The sequence below is a fragment of the Palaemon carinicauda genome, chromosome 34, assembly GCF_036898095.1.
Source record: "Palaemon carinicauda isolate YSFRI2023 chromosome 34, ASM3689809v2, whole genome shotgun sequence".
NCBI lineage: Eukaryota > Metazoa > Arthropoda > Malacostraca > Decapoda > Palaemonidae > Palaemon > Palaemon carinicauda.
This window is the reverse complement of record NC_090758.1, coordinates 9,620,622-9,628,988: the sequence shown is the minus strand read 5'-3', so window position 1 is coordinate 9,628,988 and position 8,367 is coordinate 9,620,622.

Sequence of the window (8,367 nt, the reverse complement as noted above, 5' to 3'; positions counted from 1 at the left end):
TATTATTTCTCCACCTGTCTATCTCTATTTCTCTTATTCTTGCCTTCAACGATGAGAGAGAGAGAGAGAGAGAGAGAGAGAGAGAGAGAGAGAGAGAGAGAGAGAGAGAGCCTCAGAAAATGGGTCACACAATCCAATTCGACCTCCTTAGGACTCCAGTGTTCGTCCTATTACCCAACACGTTTAGAATTTCCCGCAATAAATCCTCATTATTAATCAAATGTCAAATACATTGTTGCTGTTCTCATATCTTCTCCACCTGGCCTTGTCGTGTGCGAAGGGGGTTATTGCTTACAGTGTTCCGGGTATCTTCAGGGATAGGTAATTTCTCACGAATTAGGTCAGTGCAATTTTGGAAATGGAATCTGTGTTTGGTTTCAACGAGAGAGAGAGAGAGAGAGAGAGAGAGAGAGAGAGAGAGAGAGAGAGAGAGAGAGAGAGAGAGAGAGAGAGAGTTTTCTTTAGTGCTTACATTTGTCGTAGTGGATAATCGGTGAAAAAGAGATTATATATATTTATCTAACTGATAGTATGTTGGCAACTAACATTCTCTCTCTCTCTCTCTCTCTCTCTCTCTCTCTCTCTCTCTCTCTCTCTCTCTCTCTCTCTCTCTCTCTCTTGCTCTGACATACATAGCCAAATGTATAGAATTTTTAAAGATGCAAATTAGCTACAAATGATAATAACAAAAATAATAATAATAATGATAATTATAATAATGATGATGATACTAATAATAATAATAATAATAATAATAATAATGATAATAATAATAATAATAATAATGATAATTAATTATTAGAATAATAATAAATATAATAATAATAATTATAATAATATAATAATAGTAATAATAAAAATAATAATAATGATAATAATGATAATAATAATAATGTTAATAATGATAATAATAATAATAATGATAATAATAATTATAATAATAATGATTATGATAATAACAATTATATTAATAATGATTATGATAATAAACGGATTTTGAGCGAAGCGAAAAATCTATTTTTGGGTGAGATGGCCATGTCGTCCTGATGGAAGTTCCTATAGGGTAGCTTCCTAGGGTATATTACAACTACGGCGATATTCCCAGAGAATTTACCTTAAGGTACCAGAATTCTAACTCCTGGAGCGAGTATCCCTCGTGAAAGGGATATCGCGACATATCAGAGGACGTATTCTAGACACGTCACATGGCAATCTACATCCTGGACAGAGATTTCGTCTCGTAGGAGGTGATTGACGAGATACGAATTCGGGAAAGAAAAAGGGGGATCCGCTCCCAAGGCTTCCCTATCCCCCGATTCGTATGCGTGCCTGCCGCCAATCCTGGCGCCATCTGTATTCCTTGTAGCGTACACGAGGTGCTACAGATACTGTATGTAGGGAGGGGTCCTACAGCCCTTTCTTAGAAAGGCAAGGGCGGGTCCATCAGGACGACATGGCCATCTCACCCAAAAATAGATTTTTCGCTTCGCTCAAAATCCGCTTTTTGGGCTCAAGCCATGTCGTCCTGATGGAAGTGTACCAGAGCATTACTGTATCTGTGGATTCTCAGAACGTGCCGTACTCCCCGGAGGTAATTTTTTCCCGGTCGACTAGACCTAGAGACCTAAAATGTTACCGTTATACATCTTTTCAACTAACTATAAACTATGTTAGAGCTTCTTGCCCCCTACAGGGAAGAGTCCTACTAGACTCTGGAAAAGTCTCGAAGAGTACATATATCTATGTATGAATACCAGGCAAGCTAATATAGTGGTCTCGCCCTATATTAAGTAAAGCATAGTTTGTAAAGGACCACTGCGTCAATATGAAATATCGACCAGTTTTCCGCACAATACTTGTATTGGACAAAGGTTTTATATCCGCATAGGAGGAAAACCAATGCAACATAGCTTGCATAAAGGAACAATTCTATTAGAATTATCCCAGATAAGGTACATAGAATGAATGCTCAATTATACCAATAAATTGACACAGGTGAAGGAGACGCAAGGTTCCCAAGAACCAGATTATTGACAGGCAATAAATAGACAGGTTAACCACAATTATATATATATATATATAAGAAGAGGATAACCCAAAACTTTAAGCATAAGTATGATAGTAAACAGAGCTTGTTTGTCTGAAAGAAAAAACATTAGATGCCACTTTTAAGATACCGAGGTATCAAAGTCATAAAAGCCTGTATTACAAATCAATGACATTAGCGTTAGGTACGCTCGGCACACATGTCTGCACTTATGCTAGGTTCACCTTCGGAAATGGAACAGTCTGGATGGGCAACACAGTGCCCTCACTTAGTTTGTAGTACAGTATGTAACTACACACTCACCCTGGAATTAATCGTCCCAATTAAGACCACTGTTCCTCGCAGAGTTAAACAGTAGGGTTAACACCGCGACCCACTGCTACCACAGATCTCTTTTAGTTCCTCTACTTGCTTCGCATAGTGGCGAAAGAACACTCTGGAAGACTTCCAGCCAGTGTATGAACGGAGATGTTCAAAATCCATACAATTAAAGAAATTTAGGAATGAGGCAACTTTCCTCGGATCGTGACCTGCGGGTGTATTGTCAGGATCCGCTCTGCGAATAAAATATGTGATTTTCGCTCTGAGTTGATTCAGAGATAAATTTGAGCCTGATGTTTGTATTTGAGCCTGATGTTTCTCCCCTGAATAGTTGACCACCCTTGAAGTCTGAAGTTCTATGAAGATAGACCTTTAGGCATTCTACTGGACATAGAGATGCATCTTCTTTCAGAGGGCAGATTCTCCAGGGACCCCACCTGTTGGTGGGTAACTCATTCTTGGCGAGAAACGTAGGATCCGGAAACAGGTTCAGTTCTTCCCCATCCAGGAACTGAACACGACCTGCCTCTCTCGAGAGGCTACAATCTCACTAACTCTGGCCCCGGACGCGAGTGCAAAATAGGAAAATAACTTTTTGTGTCAAATCCTTTAACGCACACTCTTCATTGCTCAACAGAGAAGCGAAATGAAGAACTTGTCTAAAGACCATGAAATGGGCTTTGGAGGTGCTGAAGGTCTGAGCCTAGCACACGCTTTCGGGACTTTATTAAAGATCTCGTTACCTCGGTCGACCTGGAAGGCATATAGAATGGGTCTTGTCAAAGCAGACTTACACGCTGAAATCGTGTTCGCTGCCAACCCTTGACCATGGAGGTGGGGAAAAAAAGATAAGCAGAAGTCTGTCAAGATCTCCTGCGGAATCTTCGCCTTGACAAAAGGCCACCCATTTTCTCCAAGATGACTCATATTGCCTTCTAGTAGATTTGCACTTATATTCCTCAAGGAAGTCTATACTGGCTTTCAAAATCCCGAAACGCTTTCTTACCGCTAGGGAGAGAAAATCATGAACTGCAGGGTCCGGGTTTTCTGTAATGAAGCGCAGACAGTTGACTTCTGGACTCGCTGGGTCAGAACTGGATCTGGTAGTGGTACAAACTTCAGCTACAGCTCCAATGCCAGGAGGAACCACACGCTGTTCGGCCACTTGTGGGCCACTATTGCCGCTATCCTTTGAAGGATCTCAGTTTGTTGAGGACCCTCAACAGATGGTTGTGAGGAGGGAACAGATAAATCTTGGACCATCTGTTCCAGTCGAGGGACATCGCGTCCACTGCTTCCGCTAAGGGGTCCTCGTACGGGGCACGTACAGGGGCAACTTCTTGTTGTCTTTCGTCGCAAAGAGGTCTATCTGCAGTTCTGGGACTGATTCAGAATGAAGGAGAATGATCCTGCGTCTAAGGACCATTCCGACTCTATCGGTGTGAACCTGGATAGAGCGTCCGCTGTCACATTGCGGACTCCTTGAAGGTGAACTGCCGACAGGTACCACTTCTTCTTTTCCGCCAATCGGAAGACGGCCAACATCACCTGGTTGAGAGGTGGTGACCTCGATCCTTGTCGATTCAAGTATCTCACAACTACCTCGCTGTCTATCACCACTTTATGTGGAACGAATGACGCGGGGAGACTTTCTTTAAGGTAAGGAGCACTGCACTAGCTTCTAGAAAGTTTTATGAGAAAGGTCTTGAATAGCCTGGACCAAGTCCCCTGGACTTTTTTCCGATGAGAGTGACCTCCCCATCCCTCCTTCGAGGCGTCTGAGTGAATCGTCACCGACGGGGGAGGTGGCTGAAGAAGAACCTGACTTCTTTAGATGTCTGGCTTGGAACCAAGGCCTGAGAAGAGTATTTAGCCGAAGCGGCTGGTCTTCTCAGATCTCTTCACGCGTTTGATGCATAACTTCTCCAAACTCCGATTGCATCCTTTAGCTGTGCTCTTAGCACTGGGTCTGTCACCGAAGCAAACTGGAGAGAGCGCAGTACTCTCTCCTGCTCGTGTCTTGATATCCTTTCGGAATCTTGAAGTCTCTTGACAGAACCCGCTATGTCCTTCCTTTTCTTCGCCGGGGTGGAGAAACGGTGTGACAAAAGGTCCCAGTGGATCTTAGCCACTGGAACTTTTGAGATGGAGAAAGTCGAGACTTTTTCTGTTGATCTTGAAGCCTAGGTACTCTAGGAACTAGATCACTTGACTGGAAGCTTGCAAGCATTCTGTCTCGGGTGCTGCCCACACCAACCAGTCATCCAGGTAGGCTACTACCTGAATTCCCTTTAGGCGAAATTGTTTGAGAGCTACGCTCGCAAGCTTCGTAAAAATCCTTGGGGCTATGTTTAGCCCGAATGGCATGGCTCCGAAGGCGTATAGTCTTCGTTGTAGCCTGAACCCTAGGTAGGGGGAGAGTCGATGGCTAATTGGAATGTGCCAGTAGGCGTCTGACAAGTCTATAGAGACGGAATATGCCCTCTTGGGCAGTAAGGTCCTTGTGTGTTGCAGTGTTAGCATTTTGAATTTGCAATTCACTATGAACTTGTTAAGTGGCGACAAGTCCAGAATGACTCTGAGCTTTTCCGAGTCTTTCTTGGGAACACAAAACAGCCTCCCTTAGAAATTGATGGGCTTCACCCTTTTTCTCCAACAGTTCTTGAACGTACTCCTCCATAACAGGGGTGGAGTGTTGGAAAAACCGAAGGTACGGGGGTGTAGTGCTGTACCAGCTCCCGCCCAGTCCATTCTTGAGTAGGCTGTGGGCCCAGGGATCGAAGGTCCACCGATCCCGAAATTTCAGAAGTCTCCCTCCTACCGGTATCACCTCACTTGGACTGCCGTCCTGAGGTCTTGCCTTCCTGACCACGACCACCCCTGAATCCCCTTCCCCTTGAGGGGCGTCTAGACGAGCCTCTGGCTGCTCTTCTAGGCTTTGCTCGAAAGGAAGTAGACTGCCCTTCGAACGCTGGGGTGAATGCCGTGGACTGTGTCGACACGGCCTGGGGTACCCACTGAAATGTGGTCGGGGTTTGTGCCACGATCTGGGGCACTGGAGCAATGGCAATTGCAGTTGCTGTTGCTGTCTAAGAGGCTTGGCTGGCCGAGACTGTAGCCTAGTCCTCATAGTCTTCCTCTTTGGTTGAGGACCCTCATCCGGGAAAGACTTTCTTTTGATAGCCAGGCCCCACTTCTGGAGAAGGTTTCTATTCTCCAAGGCGGCTTTATCAACAACTTCTTTGACCAAGTCGGTAGGGAAAAAGGTCTTTTCCCCAAATGTTGGAGGAGATTAGTTTCTTTAGCTCGTGCCTCACCGTAGCCGAGGTAAACACGAACTCCCTACAAGCTCTCCTTGCCTTGACGAAGCCATAAAGGTCCTTCGTCACTGTGGCCAAATGAGGCTTGGCCACTACCATGAACATTTCATGGACCTTGGGGTCACTTGCCATCGTCTCGAGAGTAGTCTGAAGAGACATTGAGGCAGTCAGTCTTTCTTTTGTATCGAACTCACTTCGCAAAAGAAAGTCAGACAGCTTAGGGAGGTCCTTGCCGAACTGACGTCCGGCAATATCAGCCTCCAACTTTCCCACTGAAAACGTAAGATGGACGTCCTTCCAGTCTTTGTGGTCCATAGGCAGGGCCAGCGACAAGGGTTTACACTCCTCTAGGGAGGGGCAAGACTTGCCGGCCTCGATTGCTTTTAGTACAGCCAGAAACCCTTTCTGTAAAAGGGGGAAGGCTCTAGTAGGCGAGGACACAAAGGAAGGGGGCTTCCTATTCAATGCAGCTACCTTTGAGTTAGAGAAGCCCCTCTCTTTCATCGAGGATGAAAGTAGAGCTTGAGCCTTAGCATGGTCCATCACTATGACCTCCTTCGGCTCTGTCTCCTCCTTTGAAGCTGGTTCCTTCCTCAGCCGGACATAACAGTCTGGATATGATGCCTTGCTGGGCCAGAATTCCACCCTCCAGGGGATCTGAGCCCAGCTTATCCGAGATGACGATCTTTCCAGTCGTCATCGGCATGTGCTCAGCATACCTCCATGGGTTAGCATCTGAGCACAAGGGAAGGTCTTTCACATTGAGCTTTTTCTGGGGCCCATGTGATTCTGCAAGGCACTGCATTCGCAGTTCCATTGCAGCCGCCTTCTCCTGATTCTCCTTCTGTATTTGTTGGATCATTCCAACAATAGAAGAGAGGGCCTGTCCCAGCTCTACTGGGAGACCAGCCGATGTAGAGGGGCTTGAACTTCATCCTGGGCTTCTGCCAGGAGGTCTTCCTCCTGACACCCGTCCACATCAGACATCCTGTCATTTAGCTGGATGTCTTGCATCGCGACCGCGACTTCAGCATCCACCTGGATCTGAACTTAGGGGATCTCCTCTTGAGGCTGGGGAATCACTGCATCAGCTGATGCCTTAGGGAAAGGATACGCCCTCATCTTCTCACTTGGAAGATAAGGGCCAGAAGTGTTCTTTTGGAAGCCCCTTACCCAGGTACGAAGCTTCTTCCTAGCTATTTAAATGTCTCATTAATCAGGTTAGTGCACACAGTACATACCTGAGGGTCCCAATACCGGAGATCATCCTTGGAGACAGCGTATGCTGCGTGTCTCCTACAAAACTCATGTCCGCAGAGGTTCTTGCTGCTGACATTGCAGAAAGCACTTCCCCACTTCGGAGTGTCCTTCTGTAAAGAGAAGAAATTTCCATGAGTATCAAGTGAACTATGTATCACTGGATATGCATAGTATAGCATAACAATCCAGAAAGGAAAGACACACACTTGTGTTTCCCTCACAACCCATTGTTGCAGCCTTCCAGATAATAAAATAAAAAATGGTTTATCTCTTCTAGAGTAACCAATGCAAGGTTTCCAGAGGAAACAGGTGGAGCTCACACCTAAGCAATGATTTTAAAATCCTGGATAATAGACAGGGAAGAACTCAGCTTCCTATCTGAGGGCAACAGCAAAGGGATGTGCAAGAAAACACAATAGTGTTAGAAGATACAGTGCTGTACCAAAACCTTTACTATAGTTTTCTTCTTACTGTATATGCTATACAGAAGAATACTAGTACAGTATAGGGGGATGTGTGCCGGCCTGCCTTTGCCGGCCGGCACACACCACAACTAGCTTTAAAGTATACTACTTAACAGCTATAGGGCGGCAGCACTCTGGTTCAAATGCCTGTGCCGGTCGGCAGCAACTGCCGGCCGGTAACAGCCAGTGTTGGCCGGCAATGGCTGCCGGCCAGCAACTACACAAGGTAGTACCCAGCTGCCGGCCACACTCTTGGTGACCGGCAGACAAGGACTGACATAAGCCGGCCGGCAAAGGTACAAGACCGATGCCAGCCGGCAGCAAAAGAACCAGAGGACTACACCTGCCCGGCTGCCGGCCTCATAGGCCGGCAGCCGGGACAGGCACAGCACTAGAAGAAAAATAGAATGGATGCCGGGATAAGAGTGTACACAACCTCCAAGCCCGGCAACCGAAAGAGTGCATATAAGGATGGGGAGAAACTAATTCAGGCTTCCTTGACCAATGCCGTCCGGCTCTGCCGGCAGGCATGGATGAGGGACCAAGAGAGGTCCGGGCAGCACTCGAAAACATAAGACACTTGCCGGCCAGCAGCTCTGCCGGCCGGCAATGGGCTGAGTCAATTCCACATCCCAACCTATACTAGGTCCAGAAGTAGAACGACGTACAGTACAGTAAGACCCCTGCCGGCCAGCTCTGCCGGCCGGCAAGGTACAGTACAGTAATGGCTAGGCCATTACGGAGATAGAGGGGGAAGGGACAAGAGGGTCCTGCCAACCTTGCTTTAGTGACAGATCACCCGCAGCCAAGAAACTTATCTTAGCCTAAGGGAGATCTAAGGGGAAAGGCCAGCAATACTTGCCAGCTTCCAGAGCACCAAAGCAAGGAAGGCGTTACTACTCCCAAGGGAAGAACTTATCCTCCCCAGAGAACAGCAACAGGACTAGTCTGGTAG